The sequence below is a fragment of the Medicago sativa genome, chromosome 6 (assembly GCF_051527215.1).
Source record: "Medicago sativa cultivar Bolivia chromosome 6, Bolivia_mono, whole genome shotgun sequence".
Lineage (NCBI taxonomy): Eukaryota > Viridiplantae > Streptophyta > Magnoliopsida > Fabales > Fabaceae > Medicago > Medicago sativa.
Genome location: NC_140754.1, coordinates 85,910,305 through 85,931,754, shown reverse-complemented (window position 1 = coordinate 85,931,754; position 21,450 = coordinate 85,910,305).

Sequence of the window (21,450 nt, the reverse complement as noted above, 5' to 3'; positions counted from 1 at the left end):
AATATTATCGTTTGTTATAGCTTTTTTTAGGAAAAAATCACTTTTTTTAAGAAAATAATCACTTTTAAGAATATTGCATATGTTTGTTACAGATTATTAAAAAAATCAAAATCTAAAAAAAATCTAAAAACAGCTTCAAATGAGAAGCTGTTGAGAGCAGCTTCTCAAAAAATAGATGTTTTTTAGAGGAGAGAGAAAATATGGATCTAAATATTGAACTAATTTTGTAACAAAAAAATCGCTTTTATATAGCTGGATCCAAACAAACTAAAATTATTTTTTTAAAAAAAGTGATTTTTATTACGGTAAACAAACGCAAAATAGATTCTGATTTTTCACAAAATCTCTAAAAAATAATCTCTAAATTATTTTATGTAAAACTCACTTTTATTTTAATCCGTAACAAACAGGCCCTAATTTCTTATTTATTTTCATTTTTTTTTGCGCAGAAGTTTGAGAATATGAAAGTTTTAAATTATGATTGCGATGCACTGTTAACAAGAATGCCTGATATCTCTAATCTCCCAAATTTAGAACAATTTTCAATTCAAGATTGTCGTAGTTTAATTACAATTGATGAATCTGTTGGCTTTTTGAGTAAACTTAAAATCTTGAGATTTATAGGTTGCAATAACCTCCAGAGTGTTCCACCACTCAATTCAGCTTCACTGGTAGAACTCAATCTTTCACACTGTCATAGTCTAGAAAGTTTTCCTCCCGTGGTGAGTGGATTTCTTGGAGAACTTAAAATCTTGAGGGTTATAGGTTGCAGCAAAATCAGACTTATTCCATCTCTCGTGTTACCTTCTCTAGAAGAACTTGATCTTTTAGATTGTACTAGTCTTGACAATTTTTCACATATGGTGTTTGGTGATAAGCTTAAAACAATGAGTTTTAGAGGTTGCTACGAGTTAAGGAGTATTCCACCTCTCAAGTTGGATTCACTTGAAAAACTTTACCTATCATATTGTCCCAATCTCGTGAGTATATCACCTCTCAAGTTGGATTCACTAGAAAAACTTGTCCTTTCAAATTGTTACAAGCTCGAGAGCTTTCCAAGTGTGGTGGATGGGTTTCTTGGAAAACTTAAAACCATGTTTGTTCAAAATTGTCACAATCTCAGGAGTATTCCATCTTTCAAATTGTCACAAACTTTGTTGTAGTAGGGACTATAATTAGAAGTAATTTTTTTTGTAAGGACTAAAAAACTATTAAAATTATGTAAGGACTAAACTTATAAACTCTCAATTTTATAAGGACCAAAAACATAATGTACCCTGTTAATAAATCCGGTTTAATATTATTCATTAATTTCTTATTTATTTTCATTTTTTTTTTGCGGAAGTTTGAGAATATGAAAGTTTTAAATTATGATTGCGATGCACTATTAACAAGAATGCCTGATATCTAATCTCCCAAATTTAGAACAATTTTCAATTCGAGATTGTCCTAGTTTAATTACAATTGATGAATCTGTTGGCTTTTTGAGTAAACTTAAAATCTTGAGATTTATAGGTTGCAATAACCTCCAGAGTGTTCCACCACTCAATTCAGCTTCACTGGTAGAACTCAATCTTTCACACTGTTATAGTCTAGAAAGTTTTCTTCCCGTGGTGAGTGGATTTCTTGGAGAACTTAAAATCTTGAGGGTTATATGTTGCAGTAAAATCAGACTTATTCCATCTCTCGTGTTACCTTCCCTAGAAGAACTCGATCTTTCAGGTTGTACTAGTCTTGACAGTTTTTCACATATGGTAGATGGGTTTGGTGATAAGCTTAAAACCATGAGTGTTAGAGGTTGCCGCAATCTCATGAGTATTCCACCTCTCAAGTTGGATTCACTAGAAACACTTGACCTTTCAGATTGTTATAAGCTCGAGAGTTTTCCAAGTGTGTGATGTAAGATTTTTCCTACACGTCATATAACTATGTACACGTGAGTATATATAGGATCGTTTCCACAGGGAGTTACGTTAATCATAAGCATTTACACAATCGTTCATATTAAGGGTTTGGATATATTCAAGTTTGTTTGTAACACTATATCCATAAATTACACTAAAGTAAAAACGAGAGGGGATCGAACTATTTCGCTTGCGGTATGAGATAACGAGCAAGCATAACAGCAGCAATCTCTCGATCGATTAACAGACTCTAGCTTTATAACCAATATTATTACAATCATTTCTACAATATCCTTCGTGTCCAAAGCGACATCGTTATTTCTAGGTTATCGTTTAAACATTCGTGTCCAAATTCCTTAAACGATAACAAAGTCGATCGGATAACTTAATCGACCGTGTCCAGCCTGGTTAAGCATCCGAAAGCATTAAAATCTTGATTAAAAGTAATTATCAAAGGTTTACAAACTTGTCAAGAGTGATATAACATAAGATAGATTGTTATTCTAGTTCTAGATTCAAGAGTTTGTGTCCAAATCATCTTGAATCTCTTTGAAAGCATTAAAAGCAAGAATAACAACAATATTGAATCATATAGCTAGAACCATATATATTAAAAGATCAAAAGATTACATAATAGCTTGATTGTTACCTCAATACTACAAAGAAGGTTAGTTACATATAGACATGTAAACTAATGCAAGGAATGAAGGAAAGATGAAGATTCCATGCCAAGATCCTTGATGTCTCAATGAATCTAGGGTTGAATCTACTCCTTAATCACTTGCTTTGTGTTTCTCTCTATGAAATAGCTCTAACCTCTCTCTAGAAATGTGTAAAATGTTTTCAATGGAATAGTGAATTAGTCCTAGAGAGAGGGAAAACTTGTATTTAAATGGGCTGAAAACGTGCAATCTCGCTTAAGCGAGCTGCATCTCGCGCAAGCGAGATGCCTAAATATCTAACAATAACCAATGAAGTCTTGCCACGTAGCCCTGCTCCTTGATGAAGTTGTATCTCGCGTAAGCGAGTTATACCTCGCGCAAGCGAAGTTGCTTCAAACATAAACCGCCTTAGAATCCTGCTTGAGCGACATGGAAGCGAGATGGAAAGCGAGATGCTCATCAGATCCCTGGAGAAATCTCGCGTAAGCGAGATGATCTCGCGTAAGCGAGATGCCAAAAACCACAAGCGACCCTGGAAGCGAGATGCAAGCGAAGGTTGAGCTTCTCCCTGGAGGAATCTCGCTTAAGCGAGATGACCTCGCGTAAGCGAGATTTGCTTGGTTCACACAACTTGAGTTTTGGTCCTTGCTTGTCATTTCCTGCATAAATTGGGTAGAATTAGGCATATAAAGCATAAATGGTATAATTACAACAATTGGTTGCTTTTCCGTAGATAACTTGCATAACAAGTCACTAAAAATGCCTCTTTTAACACATGAAATATATTACTTTTGAGCACTTATCAAACTCTCCCCAACTTAGCTTTTTGTTTGTCCTCAAACAAAAGAATCAAAAGGAAACTCACAAGGCTTTGGACAAGCTTTCTAGCACAATACCAAACAATTCAAATCAAATAAAAATTTTCAAGTGGTGATTCAAATGTGAAAGTGCCGGCAAGCATGAAGTTCTCCATTATTCCTAGCACAGCTATAAATGTGAAACAAGTCCTAAGCACAAAATACACATCATAAACTTCAAAGTATAAACATATCTATCTATGAACCACACCTAACACACTTCTTTGAAAGTATATGCAATATAATGATAACAATGAATGAGGTAATGAACACACATCCAACAATCATGCTAACATCCTATTTAAGTTAGGTGTCCATCCAAATATCGTCTCAAAAAGCATAAAAGCATGGATCAAAAGGTCTTGCAAGGGTTATAACTTGGCCGGGCTACAAAAGAAATGTCATATGTGGGGCAATTGATCAGAAAGCCTATCAAAGAGGAACATTTTTTTTTTTTTTGTATCACAAATTGAAATCCAATACTTCCCTACCAAGAATTAAAACCTTCGGTGATTAACAATCAAACTTATAACCTTGACAACTTATTCTATTTTTGATTTTTCTCTTTCTTTTTCTTTTCTTTTCTTTTCTTTTTCAAATGTACAATTTTTTTTTCTTTCTTTGATTCAATGTTGTCAGGTTATTTTACAACTTCACCATAACTTAACATATAATGCCTCCTTTTTTTTCTCCCCAACTTGAATACAACAAAACTCTAATTGAATGTTCCCCTATCCTAAGGCAAGGGACAAAGTACAAAAAGGTTAAGGGTTCAACAAAGTAAAATTATCAAAGTCCTATAAGATTCAACCATGAACTGGATTTTTGAAAAATTTCAGGCAAATTCAACAAGCATTGTGCTTATGAATATTGACAGTTCATGTTTGAGGACTTGATTCATTTGGCTCAGATTGGGGTATCAGATACTCGCTCTTCTCACAGGTAGGCTTTATGTGGTCAAGTAGGTTACTCTCAATTCAAAAAGTGCCTTGATCCTTTCCATGCTTTCAAACAATTCAAAATAATTATCAGATTTAACATAACTAAAACAAGTTAGACGGTGATTATTGGTCTCCAGCATATATACAACAGATTGAAGCTACCTCACATTTATGTTAAGTACTAAGTGGTTCAAAAATATTTATGTCTATGAAAAGAATTAAATGATATATATTTTGTGCACAGTACAAATTTCAAATTCATAGCAACACCTAGAATAACAGGAAACCAATACCTTGGCAATGCGCTTTCTCACAATTCATATCATTATCACTCACCTGCTTTTGCTCAATAATTGGCTCCATAGAGCACTTTAAACTTTGATGTTCATGAGCATTATTTTTCTTTTGACTAAACACAAGCAAGATTAATCAAAAATTTCATCCAAAGCAATAAGTTAAAAACCAAACAACAAGCTAAGCTATTTAACCCAAAACGAAATTAAAATTAAACCAAAGTATTGAACACCCAAAACCGTGCTCAAAAAGTATAAGTTCAAAAGCGATAAAATTGTTCCAGCATAAAAATAAAAACATAAACTAAAAAAGTCAAAGCAGAAGTCAAAGTAAACTAAGCATCAAAAGAATGCGGTCAGTGTGCCGCATCATCATCCATATCATCCTGCTGAGATAAATGGACACTGGCTGTCCTCTCTGGATCATCATCGACACCATGCACACTAGCTGTCCCATGCACACTAGCTGTCCTCACCGCATCACCACCAATGTGGACACTGGCTGTCCTAGTAAAGTCATCAGCTGCTCCACCAAATGCTGCACCACTGCCCCCTCCTGGGTAGATTGGCCTGTCCCCAGGCCACATGCAGGAATCATAGTACTGTGCAGGAGTGAACATAAAACACCGGGGATCCATGTGAGCATCGTAAAGATGCGAGTAGATGCCCTGGTTGCTGCGGAAGATAGCAGCCTGCTGATCCATTATGTGATTCTCTCTCAGCTCCTGTGCCTGAGCTAACTGAAAGGCTTGCTGCTGCTGTGCCTGAGCTCTCTCAACTGCTCGCTGCTCATACTGAGCCATATATGCCTGAAAAGATGAAAAATCAAAAGTGGCTGACTGCTGAGGTGGTGGCATAGTCTGGTGAGGATCTTCATGCTCTGGAAAGTCCTCAGGTTGGGGTGCATCCTCAGGTTGGGGTACATCCTCAGGTTGGGGTACTTGAGAAGAAGAAGCAACACCCTTAGATAGTGCTCTAGAAATATAACCCCGAATGTACTTGTCATCAATGGGAGATACCAGCTCTTCTGAAAAAGGCTCGGTGACTGGTACCTGATGGTGCCTAAGTAAGCCCATAATAAAGCCCGGAAAAGCGAGTCTGGTCTCTGGTCCTGCTACACCACCGAGAGCTACATGCTTCAGCTCTCTTGAAATAATTGCAGCCACATCCACTGCCCTTCCTTTGCAAATATGCCAAATCAGAGGAGGCATCACTTTCTTTGGAGTTGTGGTGACATGGCTTTTTGGCCAGACATTATGAACCAAGAACTTAAAAATAATACCAGCTTTAGGCCTCATATCAGAGAAAGCTGCCAAGTTTCGGTTACCCGCTTTGGACTCAGTGTAAGTCCTTCCTGGGAGCAAAATTTCCCTCTCTATCTTACCAAGGTTCCAATCAGCAGCCTCCTCTCTTTCCCCATAAGGACACAAGGCAGGTGTGTCAGGGTCATCGGACTCGGGTAAAGTGTAAGGTTTGCCTAGGTAATCATTAATAGCATCCCTATCGAAGCGGATGGTTTTTCCTCTCACCATGGTGGTATAGGAAAATGCAGCTTGCATTTCCTTAGCATCACAATCTGGTAAGGCATTTGCATAAAACTCACACAGAAGGTCCAGGTTGATTTTGGGGTATGGGTTAAGGAGTTTCTCCCATTTTCTCTCAGTGAAAACGGCTGCTATGTCAGCATACTCTCCCTCAGGGTTAATCCGGAAAATTTTATCATGCCAGGTTTTCTCTTTTTTCAGCTCGAGAAACCTGGCATATGTTTTGTTGGATGTGTAAATGGTACGGTCCGGGTTTCTAGGTAAGGGTGCAGGACGGTTTACAACACCGGATGAGGAAGCAGTGGTTTTACGTTTCTTGCTTGGTTGATTTTTGGGGGCCATCTGCAAAACAACCAGGAAAACCATATACAGTATAGAACAATAATCAGCACATGTATGGAATCAAAAAGGTTAAGGCAGATAGACTTTAAAAACAGAGGTACAGAACAATCTCGCTTGTGGCTCGCTTAAGCGAGTTGCAAGCGAGATATTTCCAGAATTTTCTTTGAAGATTCGCTTGCGCGAGATTTCTGCTCAAGAACCTCGCTTGCGCGAGATTTGTCTGTACCTGCGAAATTTCAGAACTTTTCCAGCATATTCAACACAATCAGCATTTCTAATCACAACATTCATCTCCCTAGGTTTCTATAACGTACCAAAGTCCAAAAAGGAACCAAAATCACAACATTTTTCCAAGAACCACTCAAAACCCTAATTTATCAAAAATTTCAAAAATGGGTCTATGTTCCAAAAGTGAGTGTTCATGGTATTGAGTTGTGATTCTTGTTCATTAACATCCTATGGAAACAGTCTCTAGTCACAAACAACTACATCTTTCCCTAACCTAGCCATTTCTACACAAATTGAGAAAGTGAATTTGCAAAATGAAAACAAGAAATTGGAAAGGAAAACAAACCTGTTATGATGCAAAAGCAAGATTAATGGAATGGATGCAATGAAATGCTTGACTTGCTTAAACTAAGAATGAATTGAGGTTTGTGTTTGATGGTTGTGAGTGTGAGAGAAGAGAGAAAAAGAAATTTGAGGGGAAGAGATATGGAAACCGTAAAAGGGGAAAATGAGTGGATGGGGGAGTGGTTAAGGGGAGTTAATCCCCTTGGAAACCGTTACACTTTTTGAAATTCAAAACTCATCTCGCTTGCGCGAGGTCATCTCGCTTAAGCGAGATTTCTCCAGAACCAAAAATTCGAAAATGCAACAATCTCGCTTAAGCGAGATTAACTTCGCTTGAGCGAGATTTCTCCAGATATGCTTCTTACTTTGCTTTGCTCATGAAACTATTCCTAAATGCATTAAAACATGAAAATACTTACAAAACTGGGTGTGACTCCCAGCAAGAGCTTGTTTTACGTCCTTAGCTTGACGCATTTTGAAGAAATCATGGCTCGATTAGTGAAATCGTCGTCAAACACCGATCAATTTCACCACCGAAGTAGGGCTTAAGCCTTTGCCCATTAACAGTCCAGTTGGCTTTGGTGACTGGGTCCTCAAGTTCAACAGCTCCGTACGGTTTGACCTCTTTAACCATGAAAGGTCCGGACCACTTAGACTTCAATTTGCCCGGAAACAACCTCAGTCTTGAATTGAAAAGTAATACCATTTGTCCCGGCATGAATTGTCTCAGAATGATCTTCTTGTCATGATACTTCTTGGTCCTTTCTTTGTAGAGCTTTGAAGATTCATAAGCTTGATTTCGCAATTCTTCAAGCTCATGCATTTGAACTTTTCTTCTTTCACCGGCCTTCTCTTGATCAAAGTTTAGGAACTTCAATGCCCAAAATGCTTTATGTTCGAGCTCGACCGGTAAGTGACAAGATTTGCCATAGACCATTTGGAAAGGAGTGAGGCCTATAGGAGACTTGTATGCAGTCCTATATGCCCACAAAGCTTCATCAAGTTTAGCCGACCAATCCTTCCGAGATGTAGAGACCGTCTTCTCAAGTATGCGTTTGACCTCCCGGTTAGAAACTTCGGCTTGTCCATTCGTTTGCGGCTGATACGGTGATGCTACTTTGTGCTTAACTCCATAATGATCTAGGGCCTTGGCAAGTTGTGTGTTGCAAAAGTGTGACCCTCCATCACTAATGAGAACTCTTGGTGTACCAAACCGGGTGAAAATATTCTTTTTTAGGAACTTCACTACCGTCTTGCTATCGGCTTTAGGCGATGCTACGGCTTCCACCCACTTTGAAACATAATCAACAGCTACCAAGATGTACTCATTTGAATATGATGAAGGAAAAGGGCCAACAAAATCTATACCCCAACAATCAAACACTTCCACTTCGAGGATGAGTTGTAGAGGCATCTCATTTCTTTTTGACATTGATCCGGTTCTTTGGCATTCATCACAATACTTGCAATGTAAATTGGCATCTTTGAATAAAGTTGGCCAATAGAACCCGGATTGAAGTACCTTTGCGGCTGTTCTCTCCCCGTTGAAGTGACCTCCATAGGGCGAATTATGACATTGCCATAGGATCTTCTTTGCCTCTTCATCATCCACACACCTACGCAAGAGATTGTCCGCTCCAATTTTGAACAAGTAAGGCTCATCCCACACATAGTGGTTAGCATCATGAAGGAACTTCTTGCGTTGTTGCCATTCGAAATCTTCCGGAATGAACCCGGTTGCTTTGTAGTTCACCAAGTCGGCAAACCACGGTCTCACATTGATAGCTAGCAACCGTTCATCTGGAAATTCTTCACGAACCTTCGGTTCATTCTTGGTTACCTCATTGTTTGTCAACCTTGAAAGGTGATCAGCTACAAGATTCTCCGTGCCTTTCTTATCCTTGATCTCTAAGTCAAACTCTTGAAGCAACAACATCCACCGGATGAGTCTAGGCTTTGAGTCGGACTTAGTAAGGAGATACTTGATAGCTGCATGGTCAGTATAAACAACAATTTTGGAACCTACAAAGTAAGAACGAAATTTCTCCATTGCATATACTATTGCAAGTAACTCTTTTTCAGTTGTGGCATAATTGATTTGTGCCTCATTTAGAACCTTACTTGCATAGTGAATAGCATGAAAAATTTTGTCCTTACGTTGACCCAAGACCGCACCAACAGCATAATCACTTGCATCACACATTAATTCAAAATTTAAATCCCAATTAGGAGCAATGATTATTGGTGCGGTGGTCAACTTTTCTTTTAAAGATTCAAATGCATCAAGACATTCATTATCAAAAACAAAAGACTTATCTTTATTGAGCAAGTTGCTCATAGGCTTTGCGATCTTTGAGAAGTCTTTGATGAACCTCCGGTAGAACCCGGCATGACCAAGAAAACTCCGAACACCTTTGACATTTACCGGTGGAGGAAGCTTTCCTATGACATCGACCTTTGCTTGGTCTACCTCAATACCCTTAGCAGAAATCTTATGACCAAGGACAATACCCTCGGTAACCATGAAGTGACATTTCTCCCAATTGAGCACCAAGCTAGTTTCGATACACCGCTTCAGCACGGTATCCAAGCTATTCAAACACGTATCAAATGATGAACCGAAAACCGAGAAATCATCCATGAACACTTCCATGCATTTTCCAATAAGTTTGGAGAAGATTGCTTGAACACACCGTTGAAAAGTTGCGGGTGCATTACACAAGCCAAATGGCATTCTTCGATAAGCAAAAATACCAAAGGGGCAAGTGAAAGCCGTCTTCTCGTGATCATCTGGATTCATGGCGATTTGATTGTAACCGGAGTAACCATCTAGGAAGCAATAAAAGGATTGACCGGAGAGTCTTTCAAGCATTTGATCCATGAAGGGCAAGGGGAAGTGATCCTTCCTTGTTGCTTGATTGAGTCTTCTATAATCTATACACATCCTCCATCCGGTGACGGTTCTAGTTGGGATCAACTCATTTTTGTCATTAGTGATCACCGTCATTCCTCCTTTCTTGGGAACTACTTGAACCGGGCTTACCCAAGCACTATCCGAGATAGGATAGATCATGCCGGCTTCAAGTAACTTCACTACTTCCTTTCGCACCACCTCTTTCATGTTTGGATTCAAGCGGCGTTGCGGTTGTGCTACCGGCTTAAAGTTTTCTTCCATCATAATCTTGTGCATACAATAAGATGGACTTATCCCTTTCAAGTCGGATAACTTCCACCCTATCGCTTCCTTGTTGGCCTTGAGAACCTCTACCAACTTGGTTTCATCATTGATGGACAAGGAGCTACTAATGATCACCGGTTTTGTACCATCTTTCTCAAGAAAAACATACTTCAAATTAGATGGTAAATTTTTTAATTCTACCTTGGTGTCATCAACTTTGGCTTCTTCCTTGGATTCTTCTTTCAAATCTTCAAGTATGGCTTGATTAGGAAGAACCTCCTTCAAGGAATCTAGCTCCTTTAAACACTCTTCAATGGCATTTGCTTCGTCTTCATCAATAGCATTGAGTGCGTCCACCAAAGCACTCTCAAGGGGTGTTCTATTGTGCACTTGCTTCCGAGTAGTCAAGATGACTTCTTCGGTTGCATCTATTTTGAAACATGCACCCTTGTCTTTCGAGTACTTCAAAGCTTCTCGGATGTTGAAGGTAACCTCTTCATCATTTACCTTGACCTTCATGATATTATCATCAAGATCAATCATCATCCGAGCCGTTTGCATGAAATTCCTTCCCATTAAGATAGGCACATCCTCATCTTCTTCGACATCCATAACCACAAAATCAGCCGGAAAAATAAATTTGTCCACTTTTACAAGAACATCTTCGGCCATACCTAGTGGTTTTGCAAAGGATTTGTCGGCCAATTGCAACATCATCCTAGTCCGCTTTATACAAAGGTCACCAACTCTTTTGGCAACGGACAAGGGCATGAGATTGATGCTTGATCCAAGATCAAGTAGTGCTTTACCTACACGTGTTGTGCCAATAGCTACCGGTAGAGTGACTCTTCCCGGATCTTGCTCTTTCTTAGGCAACGTTCTTTGAATAATAGCACTACAATTGGCATCGATTTGGATCGTCTCTTCATCGTTGATTCTTCTTTTCTTGGAAAGGATATCTTTCATGAACTTCGCATAGACCGGCATTTGCTCCAAGGCTTCCGAGAATGGTATATCAATTTGTAACTTCTTGAAGAGTTCAAGAAACCTTGCGTATTGCCGCTCTTTGTCTTTCTTCGATGGAGCATGTGGGTATGGTAAGCGTTGAGCCACCACTTGCTTCTCAACTACTTGTTTCTTCCCTTTATCTCTCCCCACATCTTTATTCTTCCTCTCCATCTCCTCTTGTAACTCTAGATCTCTTTTTTGATTTTTTTCTTTTTCAACTAATGCTTCTTTATTCTTTATATACACTTCCTCCTCTATCTCTACACTATCCTCCTCGAACTCCTCTTTGTCCTCCTCATTGACAACTTCATCATCCTTATTTTCAACAACAATATCATCACCTACCCCTATACCTACTACTCTCCCACTCCTTGTAGCTATAGCTTTTGACTGCTATGCCTTGTGGTGCTCTTTAGGATTTGGTTGAGTGTTAGCGGTGAAAGCTCCACCTTGCGGAGGACCTTGAGCCATTTGTTGAGCTAACTGACCAACTTGCGTTTCAAGGCCTTTGATGGACGCGTCGGTGTTTTTCTGGTTAGCCATGGACACTTGCATGAATTGTTTCAAGACCTCCTCGGTGCTTTGGGAATTATTCGGTTGTTGGGGGTTATTTGGTGGTGGATTTTGGTATTGATTGTTGTAAGGTTGTTGGTAGTAGTTTGATGGTGGATATTGATAGTTATTGTTGTACGGTGTTCTCCAAGGTCTTTGGTAGTTTTGATTGGCCGGATACCTTCCTTGAGAATTGGGAGTACCCGGATTTTGGGATTGTTGTGAGGTTCCGGCTTGATGTGGTTGGTTAGGCCTTTGTTGGTTTCCCACATAGTTGACCTCTTCCTCTTCAAATGAACCGGGTTCGGGACAATAGCCGGTTGGATGATCCCCCGTACATAGTCCACAAGTATAGACTTGAGCGGTTCCTCCTTCTTGCTTGAGAGATTCAAGAATTTGTTTAGGCAAAGCTTTCATCTCCTTTTGCATAGCTTCTACTTGTTGAGTGAGAAGCTTATTTTGAGCTAAGACCGCATCATTGGCTTCAAGTTCAAGAATACCGGCTTTCCTTTGATTAGGATTCCGATTGTGAGAAGATTTTCTTGTGTTGAGCGCCATTTGGTTGATGATTTTGACAGCATCAGCTGGGTTTTTCATAGCAATAGAACCTCCAGCACTTGCATCTAGCATCGTCTTGGACATATCTTGAAGCCCTTGACGAAAAAGATATAGTTGCATTTGGCTATCAAATCCATGCTTTGGGCAATTCCTTAGCAATGATTTATAACGCTCCCAAGCTTCACAAAGAGTCTCACTTTGACCTTGAGCAAAAGTTGTAATTGAAGTTTTAGCCTCAAGATGCCTATCCTCCGGAAAGAACCGTTCTTGAAATGCTTTCTCTAGCTCACCCCAATTTTCCATCAAAGAAGTTGGTTGATCAAGATACCACTCCTTAGCCTTCCCGATCAAAGAATGAGGGAACAATTGCACAAACACACCTTCTTCCTCATCTTCTTTCATACCAAGTGTACCGGCGGTAACATAAAAGTTGGTTAAATGCTTATATGGATCCTCATGATCCATACCGGTAAACTGGTTATGAGTAATCAAGTTAATCAACCCCGACTTCAGCTCAATTGACTTGGCATGACGATTGCCAAGATTAGCTAGCCTCCTCGGACTAATCCACATAGGTAGAGCATTCTCATTATCATTTTCCTGAGCCATGACTACTTCTTCTTCACTCTTCGGAGATGAATATGGTGAAGAATGTGAAGAATCACCAAGTGAAATAGTATGCACCGAACCTGACGGAGAAGGAATAAAAAGTAAAGATTCCGGCTGAGCCAGCCTGGCTAATCTCCTAGCTTCCTTTGCTTGCTTTCTAAGTAACCTAGCAGTTTTCTCAATTTCTGGATCAAATTGTAGGTCTCCTTTATCAACGGTACCTCGCATAAACAAAGTTCACCAAGACTATACCAGGTGGTTAGCATAAAAAATAATGAATGACATAAGTGTATAAGTATATGCATGAAAGAATTTTGTGCAAAATTGACTTAACATGACAAAATTGTTTCAATACTTATGATAAAAATTTCGGTAACTCCCCGGCAACGGCGCCATTTTGATGTAAGATTTTTCCTACACGTCATATAACTATGTACACGTGAGTATATATAGGATCGTTTCCACAGGGAGTTACGTTAATCATAAGCATTTACACAATCGTTCATATTAAGGGTTTGGATATATTCAAGTTTGTTTGTAACACTATATCCATAAATTACACTAAAGTAAAAACGAGAGGGGATCGAACTATTTCGCTTGCGGTATGAGATAACGAGCAAGCATAACAGCAGCAATCTCTCGATCGATTAACAGACTCTAGCTTTATAACCAATATTATTACAATCATTTCTACAATATCCTTCGTGTCCAAAGCGACATCGTTATTTCTAGGTTATCGTTTAAACATTCGTGTCCAAATTCCTTAAACGATAACAAAGTCGATCGGATAACTTAATCGACCGTGTCCAGCCTGGTTAAGCATCCGAAAGCATTAAAATCTTGATTAAAAGTAATTATCAAAGGTTTACAAACTTGTCAAGAGTGATATAACATAAGATAGATTGTTATTCTAGTTCTAGATTCAAGAGTTTGTGTCCAAATCATCTTGAATCTCTTTGAAAGCATTAAAAGCAAGAATAACAACAATATTGAATCATATAGCTAGAACCATATATATTAAAAGATCAAAAGATTACATAATAGCTTGATTGTTACCTCAATACTACAAAGAAGGTTAGTTACATATAGACATGTAAACTAATGCAAGGAATGAAGGAAAGATGAAGATTCCATGCCAAGATCCTTGATGTCTCAATGAATCTAGGGTTGAATCTACTCCTTAATCACTTGCTTTGTGTTTCTCTCTATGAAATAGCTCTAACCTCTCTCTAGAAATGTGTAAAATGTTTTCAATGGAATAGTGAATTAGTCCTAGAGAGAGGGAAAACTTGTATTTAAATGGGCTGAAAACGTGCAATCTCGCTTAAGCGAGCTGCATCTCGCGCAAGCGAGATGCCTAAATATCTAACAATAACCAATGAAGTCTTGCCACGTAGCCCTGCTCCTTGATGAAGTTGTATCTCGCGTAAGCGAGTTATACCTCGCGCAAGCGAAGTTGCTTCAAACATAAACCGCCTTAGAATCCTGCTTGAGCGACATGGAAGCGAGATGGAAAGCGAGATGCTCATCAGATCCCTGGAGAAATCTCGCGTAAGCGAGATGATCTCGCGTAAGCGAGATGCCAAAAACCACAAGCGACCCTGGAAGCGAGATGCAAGCGAAGGTTGAGCTTCTCCCTGGAGGAATCTCGCTTAAGCGAGATGACCTCGCGTAAGCGAGATTTGCTTGGTTCACACAACTTGAGTTTTGGTCCTTGCTTGTCATTTCCTGCATAAATTGGGTAGAATTAGGCATATAAAGCATAAATGGTATAATTACAACAATTGGTTGCTTTTCCGTAGATAACTTGCATAACAAGTCACTAAAAATGCCTCTTTTAACACATGAAATATATTACTTTTGAGCACTTATCAGTGTGGTGGATGAGTATCTTGGAAAACTTAAAACCATGCTTGTTACAAACTGTCTCAGTCTCAGGAGTATTCCACCTCTCAAGTTGGATTCACTAGAAACACTAAAACTTTCAGGTTGTGATACTCTTAAGAGTTTTCCACTTGTGGTCGACACGTTTCTTGGAAAACTTAAAACCATGCTTGTTAAAAATTGTCGCAATCTCAAAAGTATTCCACCTCTTAAGTTGGATTCACTAGAAACACTAGAACTTTCGGATTGTCATAGTCTTGAGAGTTTTCCACTTGTGGTGGACGTGTATCTTGGAAAACTTAAAACCCTGGTTGTTACAAAATGTCGCAGTCTCAGGAGTATTCCACCTCTCAAGTTGGATTCACTAGAAACACTAGAACTTTCATGTTGTGATACTCTTGATAGTTTTCCACTTGTGGTGGACACGTTTCTTGCAAAACTTAAAACCCTGAAAGTTAAAAGTTGTCGCAATCTCAGAATTATACCACCTCTCAAGTTGGATTCACTAGAAACACTGGAACTTTCAGATTGTCATAGTCTTGAGAGTTTTCCACTTGTGGTGGACGAGTATCTTGGAAAACTTAAAACCATGCTTGTTACAAGCTGTGTCAGCCTCAAGAGTATTCCACCTCTCAAGTTGGATTCACTAGAAACACTAGAACTTTCAGATTGTCATAGTCTTGAGAGTTTTCCACTTGTGGTGGACGAGTGTCTTGGAAAACTTAAAACCATGCTTGTTACAAACTGTTTCAGTCTCAGGAGTATTCCACCTCTCAAGTTGGATTCACTAGAAACACTTGATCTTTCATGTTGTTATAGTCTTGAGAATTTTCCACTTGTGGTTGACGGGTTTCTTGGAAAACTTAAAACCATATGCTTGTTAAAAATTGTCACAATCTGAGAAGTATTCCGCCTCTTAAGTTGGATTTGCTACAAGAACTTGACCTTTCAAATTGTTTTATGCTCGAGAGTTTTTCAAGTGTGCGGGATGAGTTGTTGGATAAACTTAAATTCGTGAATATTGAATTCTGCATCATGCTTAAGAGTATGCCACAGCTTAGTTTGACTTCATTGAAAAATATCAATCTTTCATGTTGTTATAGTCTCGAGAGTTTTCCAGAAATATTGGGAGAGATGAGAAATATACTAGGACTCCTCTTGGATGACACTCCCAGTATAGAATCACCGTTTCCATTTCACAATCTTACTCAGCCTCCATCATTTCACCCATGTGACTGTCAGTATGATAACCGATCAGATGGAAATCATCCTAAACTTACCATCATGAATGAAGAAAAAGTGAATGCAATGCAATCTTCAAATGTAAAGTATATTTGTGTCAGGAATGCTAAACTTTCAGATGAATTATTGTCAAAAACTCTTATGTTGTTTGCCAATGTGAAAGAATTACACCTAACAAACAATCAACTCACAATTATTCCTAAATCTATAGAAAAGTGTCATTTTTTATGGAAACTTGTCTTGGATGATTGTAAGGAACTTCACGAAATTAAAGGGATTCCTCCACGCTTAAGAGTGTTATCTGCAGTACACTGCATATCGTTGACTTCGTCGTGCAAAAGCAAATTACTAAATCAGGTTATGATTCATTTTGTTTTTGTTTGTAATGTATTTTATATTCTTTTTGATATAGTTAAACTTACATTAATTATTTTTTAATAACAGGAATTACATGAGGCTAGAAACACTTGCTTTCGTTTGCCACGGGTTCCAAAGATTCCAGAGTGGTTCGACCACAAATGCGAGGCAGGATTGTCAATTTCTTTCTGGTTTCGTAACAAATTTCCTGCCATAGCTCTTTGTGTTGTTTCTCCATTGACATTTTGGTTTGGATATCATGGTATAAGAGTGAGCATCAACGGCAATAGTTTTATCTATAAATCTAATTCAGAGATACGTTGGAGACAACGGCCGGATATGTATCATTTGCATCTTTTTCATATGCAAACGGAGAACTTCAATGATAATATGGACATAGCACTTTTAGAAAATAAGTGGAACCATGCAGAGATTTATTTTGGTGTCTCTGCGTTCATGTATAGTGGAGTCCATGTATTGAAAGAGAAAAATAGCATGGAGGATATTCGATTCACCAACCCAGCGAATGATGCTAACATTGTATTACACTCGGGATGTTGAAGTAAGTATATCATTCATTTTACCCAGATAGTCATAAAATTTTCTCTTTAGTGTTGTAGGATGTTAATTTGTTCAAGTTTTGGCAGAAATATTTAATTTTTGTATGTCTAACTCACCAAATATTGAATTTTTGGATAATCAGTGAAAGAAACTTCAGATTTCAACTGTGAGAAGATTCTCCATATAGTTGATAAATCAATTGTATGTCTAACTCCAAAGAAGAAGACTGAACCATTATTACCCATCAATTTCAAGAATCCACTCACCCAGCTTCCAAAAAAGTATGAACCCTAAATTAAATTAACATTTTTTCAATGTTTATAGAAAAACAATCGAATTTGAAGTTTTTTTTTTCTTCAATATTTTGTATTTATTTTGATACAGGTACATGACCTTTGCTGATTTGTGAAGTGATATGAGTTGTGCACTTAGATTGTTGCATCTGCGTAAAATGTCTCCAACATTTCAAAAATATTTGCAACAGGTTGAAGTTCTGGCGAAGAGGTGATTGTTTTGTTTTCAAATTCCCTCAAATTTAATTTATTCATTTATGGATACTAACCATTTTAAGGTTGTATGTTGATATTGGATAATTGATGATTACATTGTAAATGTAATGATGATTATGATTTATGAGATTTTTTTGCTACTGGTTATGCTTATCTTTTGACAACTGCTTTTCTTTGGGTCTGGTTCCGCTATATTTATTTTTGTTCTTAGAAGTATGTAAAAGAATCGATTTCATCACTTTAATTTTGCTTTTGCATTTTATTGTGGATATAAGAGGACTGATATTCCAGAGGCCACACTAACAGAGCCCTTTTTGCAAAGACCTTATGACTTGATTTTCAAAGATGGAACTGTAAATTTGTCGACAGAACTTTCATCAACTTCCAATGAAATTGAACTGTCGCCGAACAACTTACATTTGTCTCCATCTTTTAAAAGATCGACTATATTTATTTTTGTTCTTAGAAGTATGCAGAAGAATTAATTTTAATTTTTTGTTTTTGCTTTTTGTTGTGGATATCAGGGGACTGATATTCCAGAGGCCACACTATCAGAGCTCTTTAGGCAAAGACCTTATAACTTGATTTTCAAAGATGGAACTATAAATTTGTCAACTGAACTTTCATCAACTTCCAGTGAAATTGAACTGTCACTGAACAACTTACATCTGAGTCCATCTTTTAAAAGACACTCTCAGAAGAATGTTGCTAACGAGACTAATCAAGTTCAGAGCTTTTCATCATCTGAAAACTCTCTGTCGTCGCACGAATCTGACTGGCTGGATTACCAAGAAAGTAAAAGCACATGGCAGAAAGAATGTACACCATTGTCTGATTGTGTGAGTGATAATAATGTAGGAAGAGGAAAGCAGAAGGAATCCCTGTCCATGTGTATTCAACCAAATGTTATTAATACACCAGTACATAAGATCTCCCCTCAACCATCTGTTTTCTGCGTTGAAAGCCCATGACTTCAAATCTTTTGATTCTGTTTCCCCACCTTAGGAGGTGTGCGCATGCTATCTAGTTTTGGTTTTAATTTTCGACTTATCCCTAAATTAATACTTTGATAATCACTTATTATTCTATTTTGTACCTTTCAATCTATCCTTGCCGGAGAGCTTGCAAAGAAAGCAATTTATTTTCCTGACATTTAGTAGTTCATGTTAAATTCTGGAGAGGAGCTTTAGAGATAATGAACATATTGGGTGAGAAACAAGTCGAAGATTTAGAGTAAAACATCGAGGATGGGTATACAAAAACGGTAACGTTTTTATTTATAACACACTTATAATATCGTAGTTTAGTCGATTCCTTAGAATAATCCTTCCTTTCTAGATTGACGATAACAAAGGGATATACTAACTGCACTTCATTCATTTTGTCTTTACTCAAATCTCTTGTTTAGTCATTGTTCACAAGTATGCCTGTACTTTGTGTTTATAATTGTTCATACTTAAGCATATTCTTGATATCTAATATCCCTTGCTTCTACATTTCGCATCTGATCAACATTATTTTCCTTAATTTTTTTTGTTGTTAAAGTAATTTTTTTCTTGTGAAAGTAATCGATTTCTTGTTAATTGGTTTCTCGATGCAGGTAGATGAGAACCTTAGTCATTCTTTTCAGAAAATCAACGTAGATCAACATTGTTTGGTTGCATCGGATAACAATCCTTCATCATTGGTGGAACTGGTTAATGTGATTGACTCTATATGTGTCAGACTGGCTTTGCGAGAAGGCGGTTTCTTCTGGAGACACTATGTACTGGTGGGTCTTTTTCTATTTATGTTTAGACCTTTGTGGTTTCAAAGTATGATTCTCTTTTATGGATAGAATATCAAACTTTTGATGGCATGAGTTAGCCAAAATCTTCGTAAAGTAGCTTGTTATTTATTATTTTCTTTATGAGTTTCTAATTAAAACGTGTACCATCTGCAGTGTCAAGAATGCATTAAATTTGGACTCAGTTCTGTCAAGGGTAACCAAAGGAGAATGATAATCAATGTTAATTGTTGTGTTGCAAATGATTGCTGGTAATGCTATGCATTGAATCACAATTATTTTGTTGGATCTTTGCATTCATATACAGCCTAGTGTGAAAAGTGCATGTTCTACATATATGCTATGTAGTGTAATTTTGTAATTCCACTATTCATTTTTACTTGTCATTCTTGGAATAAAAATTTGTATCTATTTGCTTGTCGATTTTAAAATTCAATGCAATATAGACTATTGTTTTGTCAATAATTCCTTTAGTATGCATTTAGGTCCACGAATTATACCAACAATTATTAACGATACTAATATTAATCGTTTAAAAAAAACTCCAATATAAAGTTCAACATGAGTTGGTAATTCAATTTGCTGTTAAGCAATATGCTTCCATTTTTACCTACAATATGAATAACATACACATCTTTCCCGCTGCAAATCAGTCACAGCCGAGGTATTTGTCCACTACTTAGGACACCACTTGGTAGTAAGAAATCATGATTATTGGATCTATAGGCTCATCCATTTTAGGTTGTGTGCCGTACACACAATATTTCCCGTCCATTGGATCTATAGGCTCATCCATTTTTATTGTAGGCCATCTTCATATGATTCTTTTATCCTTCTCCCTCTGAGTGTGATTTTTCCAACAATGATCTTTTTTGCAGGATCATTTTCGTTTCAATGACAGGTCCGATAATGGCAGCATAACATTCACCTTTTATTTCACTATACAATATGCACTCTTCCTCATTGATGCTATGCTTCTTTCTATTCGTGTTTTCTATCATTCTGCATCTTTACCTTTGATCTCTACTATCAACACATGTTTCTCAAGCACATAATATTTGCTTAATAATATGTTTTGTTACTTGGCATATTGTCTCATTAAAATTAAGAATCGATATGGTTGAATGGCAAAAAACATCTCATTTCTTAGACATTATAAACTCATGCTCAAATTTTGATAACAAAAATAATGTGTTGCAACATGCAAGTCCTATATATGAAATGTTTAGAGAATGCAGGGCATTGGTTTCTAATGCAGTAAATCCTCTTGGAATTGTCCTTGGTGATAGAAATTTCAGAGAAAGGACTCATCACTCTCGGAAACTTAGTAGTGACTTCCATGGGAAACAAAGCAACAGAGAATAAGCATTTTCTTTCAATTATCTCAGGCTATTGCCCTTTGAACCATTGATACTAATTTCATACTTGGTTTGTCACTTTGAGCAAAATCTTCCAATGTCCCATTTCATTGAGTTTTCAAGAAACCAAGAAAAACTTAGAGTTAGTCCAACATTAGTCTCCAACATATAATATAGAGAATTGCTATATGTCGCGAGAGATAATTTCCCGACAACATCATGACTGCATGATTTCTCACACACCGCTTGCATTTTAAGTCTGGATTTTACACCACCAACCACGTATATATATATATATATATATATATATATATAGCCACATTTACACTCAAATGTTTCTTCAACTATATATTACCATTGCACCTTTTCGATCCACCTTACTTTTATACATGTGGCTCAATTATAGAGAGACAACTCTTCCATGATTTGGAGTATATAATTTTTATTTATTAACAGCCATCGTAAGTTTTATTAAAGTGCCTATTATCTTTGTTGATGCACGGAGAAAAAGCGCTGCATACCAAAGAATCTTCTTTATTGCCATTCGTGAACTTTTTGGGAAAATGCATGTCACGAGATTAAACATTTTCCTATAATATATCACTTTCAGGTGTTCACTTGCATATAGATTTGACATATGTAATTATTGTTTACCACACCTAAATTTATAGTTAATAAAATTTGTTGATGGTTAATAAGTTTCGACATCTAGTATATCAATTAATCATCCAT